This window comes from Globicephala melas, chromosome 16 (genome assembly GCF_963455315.2).
Source record: "Globicephala melas chromosome 16, mGloMel1.2, whole genome shotgun sequence".
NCBI lineage: Eukaryota > Metazoa > Chordata > Mammalia > Artiodactyla > Delphinidae > Globicephala > Globicephala melas.
In genome coordinates, this window is record NC_083329.1 from 48,129,104 (window position 1) to 48,145,090 (window position 15,987).

General features: G+C 39.4%; 1 protein-coding gene across 2 annotated transcripts in view; it reads right to left on the reverse strand.

Moving 5' to 3' along the window:
* The window catches only part of BMPR1A (bone morphogenetic protein receptor type 1A), a 142,041-nt gene that overhangs the window by 76,950 nt on the left and 49,104 nt on the right, over positions 1–15,987 (reverse strand). Inside the window, exon 2 of one of the 2 annotated variants that reach the window (XM_030862812.3) lies at positions 8,802–8,869. The exons of the other annotated variant lie outside the window; for it this stretch is intronic. The gene's annotated coding sequence lies outside the window, so the exon portion shown is untranslated. The remainder of the gene's footprint in view (positions 1–8,801; positions 8,870–15,987) is intronic. 2 annotated transcript variants of the gene reach the window in all.

A 15,987-nucleotide genomic window follows, 5' to 3' on the forward strand; every position in this document is an offset into this window, starting at 1 on the left:
TTTCACTAATAAAAATCTACCAAAAAAATCATGACATTCATTTAGCTATATGAATGGTCCTACAACAGTCTTAATGATAGCAAAAGAAATAAAACAGAAATAATTTAAACAAACTATAGTAAACTCACATACTATTATCATGATAGTTAACATTTATTAAGTGTCAAGAATTATTTTTTATGTACTATCTCATTTATTACTTACAGCAACCCTAGGAATTAGGTAAGAATTAGGTAAGAGTGCCATCTTCATTTTCCAGATGAGGAAACTAAAACCCAGAGTAGCAACTTGCTCAAAGTCACACAGCTAGTGAGTATTTGCAGCCAGGATTTCTACCTGGGCAGTTTCAACGCTGCCAATTTGTGTGGCTACTATATTGTACTACAGAAGAATAAGGACTTGGAAATATAATATACTAAAACAGAAAAAAATCAGATATCAAAACAACAGGCATAGTTTGATCCTTCTTTTGTTTAATGCATTAAAAAAAAAAAAAAGATGAAACAGATATGGCCCCAAATTTAACAGTGAGTATCTCTGAGAGGTGACATTACAGTGGATTATGACCTTTCTTATATTTTTCTGTATTTTCCACATTTTGTAATGCAAGGTAAATTTTTTAAAGTGAGGTTCTTAAAAAAAAAGTAAGGGCTTCCCTGGTGGCGCAGTGGTTGAGAGTCCGCCTGCCGATGCAGGGGACACGGGTTCGTGCCCCGATCCGGGAAGATCCCACATGCCACGGAACGGCTAGGCCTGTGAGCCATGGCCGCTGAGCCTGCGCGTCCGGAGCCTGTGCTCCGCAACAGGAGAGGCCACAACAGTGAGAGGCCCGCGTACTGGAAAAAAAAAAAAAGTAAAAAGATAATGACAATTTCAAATACTGCAGAAAGCACAAGTAATTTAAAAACATGGAAAAAGCTGTTAAACTTGCTAAATGGGTTGCTGACGAATTCAAGGGAAGTGGTAGAGGCAAAATGGCAATGGCAAGGAAGTATGTTTAAAAAGTGACAGGAGTGGGGCTTCCCAGGTGGCGCGGTGGTTGAGAGTCCGCCTGCCGATGCAGGGGACACAGGTTCGTGCCCCGGTCCGGGAAGATCCCACATGCCGTGGAGCCATGGCCGCTGAGCCTGCGCGTCCGGAGCCTGTGCTCTGCAACGGGAGAGGCCACAGCAGTGAGAGGCCCGCGTACCGCAAAAAAAAAAAAAAGTGACAGGAGCTATTCAGGTATAGACTACCATTTTGAGAAGTTCAAAGAAGAATGGTATATAGCCTCAAGGTAATAACAATGTCAAAGGAAGGTTTTGCTGGTTTATTTTCAATTTCAAGGAAATTTGATCAGGCGTTGTAATCTAACTGGAAATAGCCTGTCAAGGATTCATGTCAAAACAGACAAGGAGCGGGAGGTCTCAACGAAGGCAAGGATCTAGCCTTAGAAAAGGGGAAACTTCTTGTGAGACAGGAGAGAGAGAAGAGAAAGACACATAAAAAGGGATCTTTGAGATGAGGAGAAGAAATTTGCAGAACTTATATTTGGTACCTTCAAACTTCTCTAAGAAAGAGAATGAAGTCATCTTCAATAACTGGAAGGGTGGGGATTAGGCACAGGGAGAGATGTACCGAGTAGTGGGAAAAAATGTTGGAAAGTAACTGGATACTTATGAATTTGCCAGAACTAACAGAAACCATCTACCTAATTATCACATGACCATAAAAGAAAGTACTGAAGGAAGGTAGGAAAATCATTTCTTTTTCAGTTAGCATGCACGTTAAACTGCACCATTCAAAACCAGGAGAATCTGTGGTATACCTAGAGACAATACCCTATGATTAATCTCTAGGATAAAAACCACTATAATAATCTATGAAGTTGATGTCATAAAGTGCCATCACTTTTAGGAGACGACATGCATTGTCAAAGGACGCACCAGAGTTCAAGCATAAATTTCTAATTTGACAATAAGAAGGTAGATTTCTAGGAAAAATCAAGTTGCAAAGATCTGAAACTTGGTATAACTGAAAAGTTTCCCCAAGACAGGTAAATTGTACATATACACAGACCTTTCTGAAGCAGCTTAAAAAAAAATAAGTAGCAATCAAGCTCTTCATTTTATTTGAGGATGGAATAAAAGAAAATCTATGAGGTAGGGACTCTTTTCATACAATGAATATTTAATGAGTGCTAACTATGTGTCACATGAACGATTCTAGCCTAGGGATATAGCGATGAACAAAAAGAATGAAAAAAGTCCTGCCTTCTTGGAAATTACATTCTGTTTTACTGTCTGTGTCTTATGAGGTTAAGTAATTTCTCTTTGCAGCCACATCTAGTAGGTGGCAGAGACAGCATTCAAATTCAGATATGTTAGATCACAAGAACATGCTCTTGCACTCAGGTATGATTCCAGCATATATAAACCACTGCTTGACATAAGAAAAAAAAACATTTCTACATTTATCTATACTTTTCAATAATAACATTTATTTTAAGAAGAATTTCGAACACTGTACCATTTTGCTTGTACTACTTCTCTCACTATAGGCACACTTTTCCTTCCATCAACTTGTAAATTTTAAAATAAAGGAAAACTGAGCTAGCTGAAAGTAGTAAGATCTCCTCACCTGCTCTCTTAAATTACTAACCGAAGAACTATTCATACTTCAGCACACTTCTTAAAATATACTGGGGTAGGGCTTCCCTGGTGGCACAGTGGTTGAGAGTCTGCCTGCCGATGCAGGGGACACGGGTTCGTGCCCCAGTCCGGGAAGATCCCACATGCCACGGAGCGACTGGGCCCGTGAGCCATGGCCAATGAGCCTGCGCGTCCGGAGCCTGTGCCCCGCAATGGGAGAGGCCACAGCAGTAAGGGGCCCGCATACCGCAAAAAAAAAAGTCTCCTGGGCTTCCCTGGTGGCGCAGTGGTTGAGAGTCCGCCTGCCGATGTAGGGAACATGGGTTCGTGCCCCGGTCTGGGAAGATCCCACATGTCGTGGAACGGCTGGGCCCATGAGCCATGGCCGCTGAGCCTGCGCATCCGGAGCCTGTGCTCCGCAACGGGAGAGGCCACAACAGTGAGAGGCCCGTGTACAGCAAAGGAAAAAAAAAAAAAATATATATATATATATATATACACACACACATATATAGGGGTAATGCGGAATAGGGGAATATTAGAGATGAGCCTCATCGCGAAGAGTATATGCTAATCTTTTCCTTTTATTTGTATTATTATCTGCATTATCTTAATATGCAAACAACTCACTGCTACTATTATTATTCTCTTTCCCTTAAGGAGTTGCTTTCCTATTAGAAATTTCCAGCAAATACCTGGTGATCCTTGGGTACTGTTCATGTAACAGTGAAGCACAGGAACTCTGACTGGACAATGCTGTGGGTATAGGAGGGCTTGTAAACTAGTGGGCTTCACTGTAGGGTAACTGGGCAATCACCTGCCTGTGCAGATATGGAGACCCTCGAATGTCAGGCTCTGCTGCTCTTTTCCCTGGAGTCAGTTTCTTAGAAGAGTCCTCCAGTCTCCTAGATGGAGTATACACTTCTGACTGCCACTGCTCTGCAAACAAGTGGGAAAAGTAACATGGGACAAAAAGTAAGGGCACATCTTCTGATCCAGTAAGTAGACTTTTGCTTAACCATCATTTACTGTGTTTTCCTATTCTGTATTCTCTCCAAATCTAGGGTCTCGCTGGTTTAGCTTCTCTGAACACTCAAACATGCAACTTCTGCCAGGACTACTGAATTTGTCCAGGTTGGGTTCAGCACTGTCCAAGATAAATATAATACTGCAAATGCGACTACATGTGTTAATTTAAAATTTTCTAGTGTCCCCATGAAAAAAACTAGAGAAGAAGCTGAAATTAATAGATTTTGTTTCACCCAATGGATCCAAAATGTTATTTCAATATAATAAATATAAAAATTATTAATAAGATATTTTCTTTTCTTTCTTCATAGTTAAACTTCCAAACCTGGTATGTACATTACCATTAAAGCACATCTCAGTCAGGGCTTGCCACATGTTAAGTGCTCAGTAGCCACTGAATAACTCCAAGATTTCAGTGGCTCAACACAACAAAAGTCTACTTCTGTCTCATGTAAAATGCCCAACATAACAAGCAGGATCTGTTTCACAGTCATCCAAGGACCCAGGCTGACTATCTTGTTCTTGTATCAAATGAAACATATGGCTAGGTACTTCCAGATAAAGAAAAAGACCAGCAACTCTTCATAGACTTTTCACTATGTCAACACAGAAATAACACACACCTCCCCTCAAAGTCCACTGGCCAGAATCAGTCACATGATACCACCTAACTTCAAGGAAAAAAAGGAATTAAATGTTCCCATATGCCTGGAATGAAAGGAGAACTGAATGTGGAAGAGCACTAAGAAGTCATTACCACAGGCAGGCACCTGGCTGTGAGGACAAGTGTTAGAAGATGATATAAGCCCTAGATCCTACAGTATAACTGTTTCTTATAAAGATTTTAAAACCTGTTTTCAAAGTGCCTTTGATGAACTTCTTAGTAGACTACTACACACGGCTGAGGAAAGACCTTTGGAGCTTGAGGATATGTCAGGGAAAATCTCCAAAATTGAAAAGCAAACCAAAAAAACACCAAAAAAGAACAGAATATCAAAGAACTGTGGAACAAGTAGAAAAGATGTAACATATGCGTAATGAGAAGGAGAAGTAATACAAAAAGGAGAAGAAAAAGAAAAAGAAAAAGGAACAGGAAACATACTTGAAACACTGATTGAAAATTTCTCCAAATTAATGATAGACACCAAACCACAGATCCAGGAAGTTCAGAGAACACCAAGCAGGTTAAATGACCAAAAAACTACACCTATATAGATCATTTTCAAACTACAGAAAGTAAAAGATTAAGAAAAAATCTTGAAAGAAAATAGAGGGAAAAAACACCTTACCTATAGAGGGGCAAAGATAAGAATTACATCTGACTTCTCTTTAGAAACCATGCAAGCAAGAAGAGAGTGCAATGAAATATTTAAAGTGTCAAGAGAAAAAAAAAAAACCAACCTAGAATTCTGTACCGTTACATGGACTATTCATCAAGACAGACCACATTATGGTGGTATATAAAATATACCTTACGGTGGTATATAAAATATACCTTAACAAATTTAAAACAATAGAAATCATACAATATCTCCTCTCAGACCATCACAGAATTAAACTAGAATCAAAAATAGAAAGATAGTTGAAAAATCTCAAAATACTTAAACAATGCACTTCTAAAGGAAATGGGCCAAAGAAGAATTTTCAAGAGACATTTAAGAATAATTTGAACTAAATGGAAATGAAAGCATAAATTTTCAGAATCGATGGGATGCAGTGAAAGCAGTGCTTAGAGGGAAATTTACAGCATTCAATGCATGTATTAGAAAAGAAGAGAGATCTAAAATCAATAACGTAAGGTGCCATCTAAAGAAACTAGGAAAAGAAGGGCAAATTAAATCCAAGAAGAGCAGATGAAAAGTAATAAAAATCAGAGCAGAAAATAATAAAACTGAAAACAGGAAATCAATAGAGAAAAATCAATGAAACCAAAGGTTCTTTGAAAAGGTTCTTTGCAAAGATTCTTTGAAAAGATAAATAAAATTGATAAAAAAGAAAAATGACACAGATTACTAATATCAGAAATGAAAGCGGAGACACCACTACAGATCCCATGGTCATTAAAAGGTTAATCAAGGAATACCATGAGCTCTATGCCAACAAATTAGATAACTTAGATGAAATGGCCCTATTCCTTGAAAGATACAATTTGCTAAAACTCACACATGAATAAACAGACTATCCAAATAGGTCTACATTTTTAGAGAAATTGAATCATAATTAATAATCTTCCAAACCAGAAAGCACCAGGCCCAGATGGGTTCTCTAGTGAATTCTAGCAAACACTTAAGAAGATATTATTATAACAATTCTCTATAATCTTATTCAGAAGATAGAAACAAAGGGAATACTTCCTAACTCATTCTATGAGGCCAGCATTACCCTAATACCAAAACCAGATAAAGACATTACAAGAAAACTAGAGACCAATCTCTCATAAACATATATACAAAAATCCTGAACAGAATATTAGCACATCAGGAATTCCCTGGTGGTCCAGTGGTTAGGACTCAGTGCACTCACTGCTGGGGCACAGGTTCAATCCCTGGTTGGGGAACTAAGATCCTGCAAACTGTGCAGTGTGGCCAAAAATGAAAAAGAATATTAGCACATCAAATCCAACAATGTATAAAAAGAATTTATACCATGACCAACTGGCATTTAATCCAGGTACACAAGGCTGGTTCAACATTCAAGAAATCAACTAATTCAATCCATCACATCAGAAGACTAAAGAAGAAAAACCACTAAGATGCTATCATTAGATGCAGAAAAAGCATTTGAGACTATTTTACACTCATTCACGATTAAAAGAAAAATCTCAGCAAACTAGGGATAGAGGGGAATTTCCTCAATTTGAAGAACACCTACCAAAAACCTATAGCTAACATCACATTTAATAGTGAGACACTCAAAGCTTTCCCACTAAGATCAGGAACAAGGCAACATATCCCTTCTTACCACTCCTTTTAAAATCACACTGGAAATCCAAGCTAATGGAATAAGACAAGAGAAAGAAATAAACGGTATAAAGATTGGAAAGAAAGAACTGTCTTCGTTCACAGATGATGTAATCATCTATATAGAAAATCTACATGAATCAACGACAAAAAAACTCCTAGAATTAATAATCAATTACAGCAAAGTTGCAAGATACAAGGTTAATATACAAAAGTCAATTGCTCTCCTATATGCCAGTAATACGCTTGTGGAATTTGAAATTAAAGACATATCATTTACATCAGCACCCCCAAAATGAAATACTTAGGTATAAATCTAATAAAATACATGTAAGATCTATATGAGGAAAATTACAAAACTAATGAAAAAAGTCAAAGAACTAAATAAATGGACAGTCCATGTTAATGAATAGGAAGACTCAATACTGCCAAGATATCTGTTCTTCCCTATTATCTATTAAGTCAATACAATCCCAGCCAACATCATATGTCACTAAGGAATTATAAATTAAAACAACAATCAGGTAAATGTTACCACACATTTATTAAAATGGTCAAAATCTAAAGCACTGACAACATAAAATGCTGATAAGGACACAGAGCAAAGGGACCCTCATTCATTGCTGATGGTAATGCAAAATGACAGAGCCACACTGGAAGAATTTGGCAGTTTCTTACAAAAACTAAACATACTATTAGCATACAATCCAGAAATCCTGCTACTTGGTATCCCAAATGAGTTGAAAACTTGTGTCCACACAAAAACCTGCCCAAAGATGTTTAAAAGAACTTTATTCATAACTGTCAAAACTTGGAAGCAATCAAGATGTCCTTCAGTAGGTAAATGCATAAATAAGCTGTGGTATATCCAGACAGTGGACTATTATTCATTGATTAATATAATTCATCAACACATTTTAAACATTTTAACAACTGTGAAATCAGAATGTGTCTTAAAATTGATATAATATCATTGTTTAATAGGCATCATTTTTCTTTCTTAATGGATCTTTTCACATTTTAACAACTGTAAAATCAAGATACGTCTTAAGATTAATATCACATCATTGTTTAATAGGTATCATTTATTTTCTTTCTTAATGGTACACAAAATAACAGTACATCAGTGCCTAGGAATTACACAGATATATATTTTAGGGTTGATGTAATACATTCCAGAATGTATACCTCAACTTCAGAACAAACTGGATGAGTTTGCTAGTACTAACAACCAAATATTTCTCACATATATATATAAAACTTGTCAGGTTTATACTGTTATTAACACAATGTAAGTACTAGCAAAACCTGGCTTTTTATTAACTACTGTTCTTTCTACCATAATTACTAATTTTTTGCCAATTTTCTTTTTATCTTTTTGGTAACATCGCCAGTCCTGCAAAATCTTCCTGATCTGGCTTTACAGAGTCAACTGTAAAATTAACTCAAAGAGCCAAACGAATTCTCCACTCTAGAAATATCCTTTTAAAATAAAACTCATCGGGACTTCCCTGGTGACATAGTGGTTAAAATCCGCCTGCCAATGCAGGGGACACGGGTTTGAGCTCTTGTCTGGGAAGATCCCACATGCCACAGAGTAACTAAGCCCGTGAGCCACAACTACTGAGCCTGTGTTCTAGAGCCCGCGAGCCACAACTAGTGAAGCCCATGCACCTAGAGCCCGTGCTCCACAACAAGAGAAACCACCACAATGAGAAGTCTGCTCACTACAACAAAGAGTAGCCCCCGCTCACTGCAGCAAGAGAGAGCCTGCGTGCAGCAACGAAGACCCAATGCAGCCAAAAATAAATAAATAAAAAATAAAACTCATCAATTCTGTTCATTCCTATTCCACTAGTTAATAAAAGACTGCTGTTGCAAATTATAAATTTCTGTGGACAGTGCCACCAACTGACAGAAGGGTTCAAGAAAAACCTGACCAAACTCCAGGAACTACAATGTACTTCACCCACTCATAAGGAAATACACACTTTGCTTTCTTTACCATCACAATTTGCAATTAGAAAAATGTAGTGATACAATCCTTGAAGAAACATCAACATTTTTTCAGCCCAATTCTAACAAAATAAAATGCAAATGACTAGTGAGAAATAATTGTATCTGCATTAACCCACAGAATACAGAAGACCCTGGTCTTCTGGTGAAATACCAGTAAACTTACTTTGGCTTATGGCTGTTCAACTGAAGTGCAAATGAATTTGTGAATGGGCACATTCAAGGATCAAGTATCTAAAAGTAAACAAATCAATATTATCCACAATGAGAAACAGTTTTAAAAAATTATAATCAGTATCTTGATAGGGGTATGGATTACAAAGGTGTATGCATTTTCCAAAACTGATTGAACGGTATACATAAGACCTGCACACTTCACTTTATATGTATGTTTACATATATATACATATTATACTTCAATTTTTAAAACTTAATAAATTAGAACATGGAATGGGGAAAAGCAAAAAAAAAAAAAAATCCTGTGGGGTTGGATGAGAATTGAGGATGTTAGTATAAACTAAAATTATTTTTTAAAAATATAGTTCCTAACTATGTTCACTGGAAGGGACTGGAAACAATGACACCAGTACTAATGACAATACCTAATGCCCAGATCTTGGTTTCTATATATTGTTTCTCCACTAAGAGAAACCTGGCCTCCTTAAAATCATGACTGATTCTGCCCCATAGATGGGGCACAAAAGGTCCAACGTGAGCCTGGAACATCACTGTGTCAGAAAGTGATAGGGCCACACCCAAAGGACACCAGAGCCAGGATGAAGGGACTCCCACTGTCAGAACCTGGGACAATATGAACATCAAAAAACATAAAGGTTGTAAATGAAAGGATAAAGAGGATGTGGTATATATATATACCCCCACACACACAAATGGAATACCACTCAGCCATAAAAAAGAACAAAATTTTGCCATGTGCAGCAACATGACTTGGAGGGCATTATGCTAAGTGAAATAAGTCAGACAGAGGACATATACTGTACGATACCACTTTTTTGTGGAATCTTAAAAAAGTACAACAAACTAGCGAATATGACAAACAAGAAGCAGACTCACAGAGAGAGAGCAAACCAGTGGTTACCAATGGGAGGAGGGGAGGCAATATAGGAGTGGGAGAGTGGGAGGTACAAACTACTGGGTGTAAGATAAACTCAAGGATGTATTGTACAACACAGGAAATATAGTCAATATTTTGTTATAACTGTAAATGGAAAAGTAACCTTTTAAAATTGTGTAAAAATTTTTAAATACAAATAACAACAACAAAAAATAAGGGCTGTAATGGATTATAACCCACTGGATAAAGTAGAAGGCCATCAGTCCATATTGATGATAGCTAGATAAAGAGAATAAATAAAGACTAAGATATTCAAGTATTCAAGTATCTCCCCACAGTTTGTTTATTAGTTGTAAAGGGGGAAACAATGACTATACAATGAAGAAAGTGGACAACACCCTAGCCAGGTGATCAAAACCAATATTACTAATGCCAAGTAAGGTCAGACACATCATGCTTCTGAATGTGATAGCCTGAGAAAGGACACATCATCATTTATGTAGAATTCTTGCCAGAGATGCATCACCTAAATCTAACAATGAGAAAATGTCAGATAACTCCAAACTGAGGAACACTGTATAAAATAACTGGCCTATATGCTTTTTTTTAAAATTTCTAGCACTATTTTATTTGTTTATTTTTAATTTATTTATTTTATTCATTCATTTTTGGCTGTGTTGGGTCTTCGTTGCTGCATGCGGGCTTTCTCTAGCTGCAGCGAGCGGGGGCTACTCTTCACTGCGGTGCGCAGGCTTCTCATTGCGGTGCTTCTCTTGTTGTGGAGCACGGGCTCTAGGCGTGCAGGCTTCAGTAGTTGTGGCATGCAGGCTCAACAGCTGTGACTCGCGGGCTCTAGAGCGCAGGCTCACTAGTTGTGGCGCACAGGTCTAGCTGCTCCACAGCATGTGGGATCCTCCCAGACCAGGGATCGAACCCGTGTCCCCTGCACTGACAGACTGGTTCTCAATCACTGTGCCACCAGGGAAGCCCATGGCCTATATTCTTAAAACATGTTACTGTCATGAAAGACAAAGGACAGCTAAGGAACTGTTCCAGATTAAAGAGACATGACAACTAATAACAGTATGTGATCCCAGACTAAATCCTCTGCTGGGAGGAGGCAGAGTCTAAAAAAGACTTGAGATAGTTGAGATAACAGATGAAAGTGTGTAATAGGTTAAAGTACTGTATCAATGTAAAATTTCCTGAATTTGATAACCTAAGTGTGATTACATATGAGAAAACCCTTGTTTTTAGAAAACAGAAACAAATAGTAAGGATAAAATACATACAACTTAATTCTCTCAAAGAGTTTATCAAAAATAAATTGTGGGTGGCCAGAGGGGAAGATGGTGGAAGAGTAAGACACGGAGATCACCTTCCTCCTCACAGATACACCAGAAATACATCTACACGTGGAACAACTCCTACAGAACACCTACTGAATGCTGGCAGAAGACCTCAGACCTCCCAAAAGGCAAGAAAGTCCCCACGTACCTGGGTAGGGCAAAAGAAAAAAGAATAAACAGAGACAAAAGGATAGGGACGGGACCTGCACCAGTGGGAGGGAGCTGTGAAGGAGGAAAGGTTTCCACACACTAATAAGCCCCTTCGAGGGCGGAGACTGCGGGTGGCAGAGGGGGAAAGCTTCGGGGCCGCGGAGGAGAGCACAACAACAGGGCTGCAGAGGGCAAAGCAGAGAGATCACGCACAGAGAATCGATGCTGACCGGCACTCACCAGCCCGAGAGGCTTGTCTGCTCACCCGACGGGGTGGGCGGGCCTGGGAGCTGAGGCTCCAGCTTCCGTCGGAGTGCAGGGAGAGGACTGGGGTTGGCGGCGTGAACACAGCCTGCAGGGGGTTACTGCACCAGGGCTAGCCGGGAGGGAGTCCGGGGAAAAGTCTGGACCTGTCTAAGAGGCAAGAGACTTATTCTTCCCTCTGTTTCCTGGTGCGTGAGGAGAGGGGATTAAGAGCGCTGCTTAAAGGAGCTCCAGAGACGGGCGCGAGCCGTGGCTAACAGCGCGGACCCCAGAGACGGGCATGAGACGCTAAGGCTGCTGCTGTCACCACCAAGAAGCCTGTGTGCAAGCACAGGTCACTATCCACACCTCCCTTCCGGGGAGCCTGTGCAGCCCGCCACTGCCAGGGTCCGGGATCCAGGGACAACTTCCCCGGGAGAGCGCACGGTGTGCCTCAGGCTGGTGCAATGTCCTGCCGGCCTCTGCCGCCACAGGCTGGCCCCGCACTCTGTACCCCTCCCTCCCCCAGGCCTGGGTGAGCCAGAACCCCCAAAACAGCGGCTCCTTTAACCCCGTCCTGTCTGACGGAAGAATAGACGCCCTCCGGTCCAAAGATGAGCCCCGGGAGCTGTGAGAACAAAGAAGAGAAAGGGAAATCTCTCCTAGCAGCCTCAGAAGCAGCGGATTAAAGCTCCACAATCAACTAGATGTACCCTGCATCTGTGGAATACATGAATAGACAACGAATCATCCCAAATTAAGGAGGTGGACTTTGAGAGCAAGACTTATTATTTTTTCCCCTTTTCCTCTTTTTGTCAGTGTGGATGTGTATGCCTCTGTGTGAGATTTTGTCTGTATACCTTTGCCTTCACCATTTGTCCTAGGGTTCTATCCATCCGTTTTTTTTAAATTTTTTTCTTAATAATTATTTTTATTTTAATAACTTTATTTTATCTTACCTTCATTTCTTTTCTTTCTTTCTTTCTTTCCTTCCTTTCTCTCTCTCTCTCTCTGTCTCTCTCTCTTCTTTTTCTCCCTTTTATTCTGAGGTGGGAGAGCCAACTTCAGGACACTGGTCCACAAGAGATCTCCCAGCTCCACATAATATCAAACGCTGAAAATCTCCCAGAGATCGCCATCTCAACACCAACACCCAGCTTCACTCAACGACCAGCAAGCTACAGTACTGGACACCCTATGCCAAACAAATAGCAAGACAGGAACACAACCCCACCCATTAGCAGAGAGGCTGCCTAAAATCATAAGTCCACAGACACCCCAAAACACACCACCAGACGTGTACCTGCCCACCAGAAAGACAAGACCCAGCCTCATCCACCAGAACACAGGCACTAGTCCCCTCTACCAGGAAGCCCACACAACCCACCGAACCAACTTTAGCCACTGGGGAAAGACACCAAAAGCAACGGGAACTACGAACCTGCAGCCAGCAAAAAACAGACCCCAAACACAGTAAGACAAGCAACATGAGAAGACAGAAAAACACACAGCAGATGAAGGAGCAAGATAAAAACCAACCAGACCTAACAAATGAAGAGGAAATAGGCAGTCTACCTGAAAAAGAATTCAGAATAATGATAGTAAAGATGATCCAAAATCTTGGAAATAGAATACACAAAATGCAAGAAACATTTAACAAGGACCTAGAAGAACTAAAGATGAAACAAGCAATGATGAACAACACAATAGATGAATTTAAAAATACTCTAGATGGGGCTTCCCTGGTGGCGCATTGGTTGAGAGTCTGCCTGCCGATGCAGGGGACACAGGTTCGTGCCCCGGTCCGGGAAGATCCCACATGCTGCAAAGCGGCTAGGCCCGTGAGCCATGGCCGCTGAGCCTGTGTGTCCAGAGCCTGTGCTCCGCAACAGGAGACACCACAACAGTGAGAGGCCCGCGTACCGCAAAAAAACAAAACAAAGCAAACAAAAAAACAAAACAATACTCTAGATGGGATCAATAGCAGAATAACTGAGGCAGAAGAACAGATAAGTGACCTGGAAGATAAAATAGTGGAAATAACTACTGCAGAGCAGAATAAAGAAAAAAGAATGAAAAGAACTGAGGACAGTCTAAGAGACCTCTGGGACAACATTAAACACACCAACATTTGAATTATAGGGGTTCCAGAAGAAGAAGAGAAAAAGAAAGGGACTGAGAAAATATTTGAAGACATTATAGTTGAAAACTTCCCTAATATGGGAAAGGAAATAGTGAAGTCCAGAAGCACAGAGAGTCCCATACAGGATAAATCCAAGGAGAAACACGCCAACACACATATTAATCAAACTGTCAAAAATTAAATACAAAGAAAACATTAAAAGCAGCAAGGGAAAAACAACAAATAACACACAGGGGAATCCCCATAAGATTAACACCTTATCTTTCAGCAGAAACTCTGCACGCCAGAAGGGACCGGCAGGACATATGTAAAATGATGAAGGAGAAGAACCTACAACCAAGATTTCTCTACCCAGCAAGGATCTCATTCAGATTTGATGGAGAAATTAAAACCTTTACAGACAAGCAAAAGCTGAGAGAGTTCAGCACCACCAAACCAGCTTTACAACAAATGCTAAAGGAACTTCTCTAGGCAAGAAACACAAGAGAAGGAAAAGACCTACAATAACAAACTGAAAACAATTAAGAAAATGGGAATAGGAACATACATATCGATAATTACCTTAAATGTAAATGGATTAAATGCTCCCACCAAAGGACACGGACTGGCTGAATGGATACAAAAACAAGACTCATATATATGCTGTCTACAAGAGACCCACTTCAGACCTAGAGACACATACAGACTGAAAGTAAGGGGATGGAAAAAGATATTCCATGCAAATGGTAACCAAAAGAAAGCTGGAGTAGCAATTCTCATATCAGACAAAATAGACTTTAAAATAAAGACCATTACAAGAGACAAAGAAGGACACTACATAATGATCAAGGGATCGATCCAAGAAGAAGATATAACAATTGTAAATATTTATGCACCCAACATAGGAGCACCTCAATACATAAGGCAAATACTAACAGCCATAAAAAGGGAAATCGACAGTAACACATTCATAGTAGGGGACTTTAACACCCCACTTTCACCAATGGACAGATCATCCAAAATGAAAATAAATAAGGAAACACAAGCTTTAAATGATACATTAAACAAGATGGACGTAATTGATATTTATAGGACATTCCATCCAAAAACAACAGAACACACATTTTTCTCAAGTGCTCATGGAATATTCTCCAGGATAGATCATATCTTACGTCACAAATCAAGCCTTGGTAAATTTAAGAAAACTGAAATTGTATCAAGCATCTTTTCTGAACACAACGCTATGAGACTAGATATCAATTACAGGAAAAGATCTGTAAAACATACAAACACATGGAGGCTAAACAATACACTACTTAATAACGAAGTGATCACTGAAGAAATCAAAGAGGAAATCAAAAATTACCTAGAAACAAATGACAATGGAGACACGACGACCCAAAACCTATGGGATGCAGCAAAAGCAGTTCTAAGAGGGAAGATTATAGCAATACAATCCTACCTTAAGAAACAGGAAACATCTCGAATAAACAACCTAACCTTGCACCTAAAGCAAATACAGAAAGAAGAACAAAAAAACCCCGAAGTTAGCAGAAGGAAAGAAATCATAAAGTACAGATCAGAAATAAATGAAAAAGAAATGAAGGAAACAATAGCAAAGATCAATAAAACTAAAAGCTGGTTCTTTGGGAAGATAAACAAAATGGATAAACCATTAGCCAGACTCATCAAGAAAAAAAGGGAGAAGACTCAAATCAATAGAATTAGAAATGAAAAAGGAGAAGTAACAACTGACACTGCAGAAATACAAAAGATCATGAGAGATTACTACAAGCAACTCTATGCCAATAAAATGGACAACCTGGAAGAAATGGACAAATTCTTAGAAAGGCACAACCTGCCAAGACTGAATCAGGAAGAAATAGAAAATATGAACAGACTAATCACAAGCACTGAAATTGAAACTGTGATTAAAAATCTTCCAACAAACAAAAGCCCAGGACCAGATGGCTTCCCAGGCGAGTTCTATCAAACATTTAGAGAAGAGCTAACACCTACCCTTCTCAAAGTCTTCCAAAATATAGCAGAGGGAGGAACACTCCCAAACTGATTCTACGAGGCCACCATCAATCACCCTGATACCAAAACCAGACAAGGATGTCACAAAGAAAGAAAACTACAGGCCAATATCACTGATGAACATAGATGCAAAAATTCTCAAGAAAATACTAGCAAACAGAATCCAACAACACATTAAAAGGATCATACACCACGATCAAGTGGGGTTTATTCCAGAAATGCAAGGATTCTTCAATATACGCAAATCAATCAACATAATACACCACATTAACAAATTGAAGGGGAAAAAACATATGATCATCTCAACAGATGCAGAGAAAGCTTTCGACAAAATTCAACACCCAGTTATGATAAAAACCCTGCAGAAAGTAGG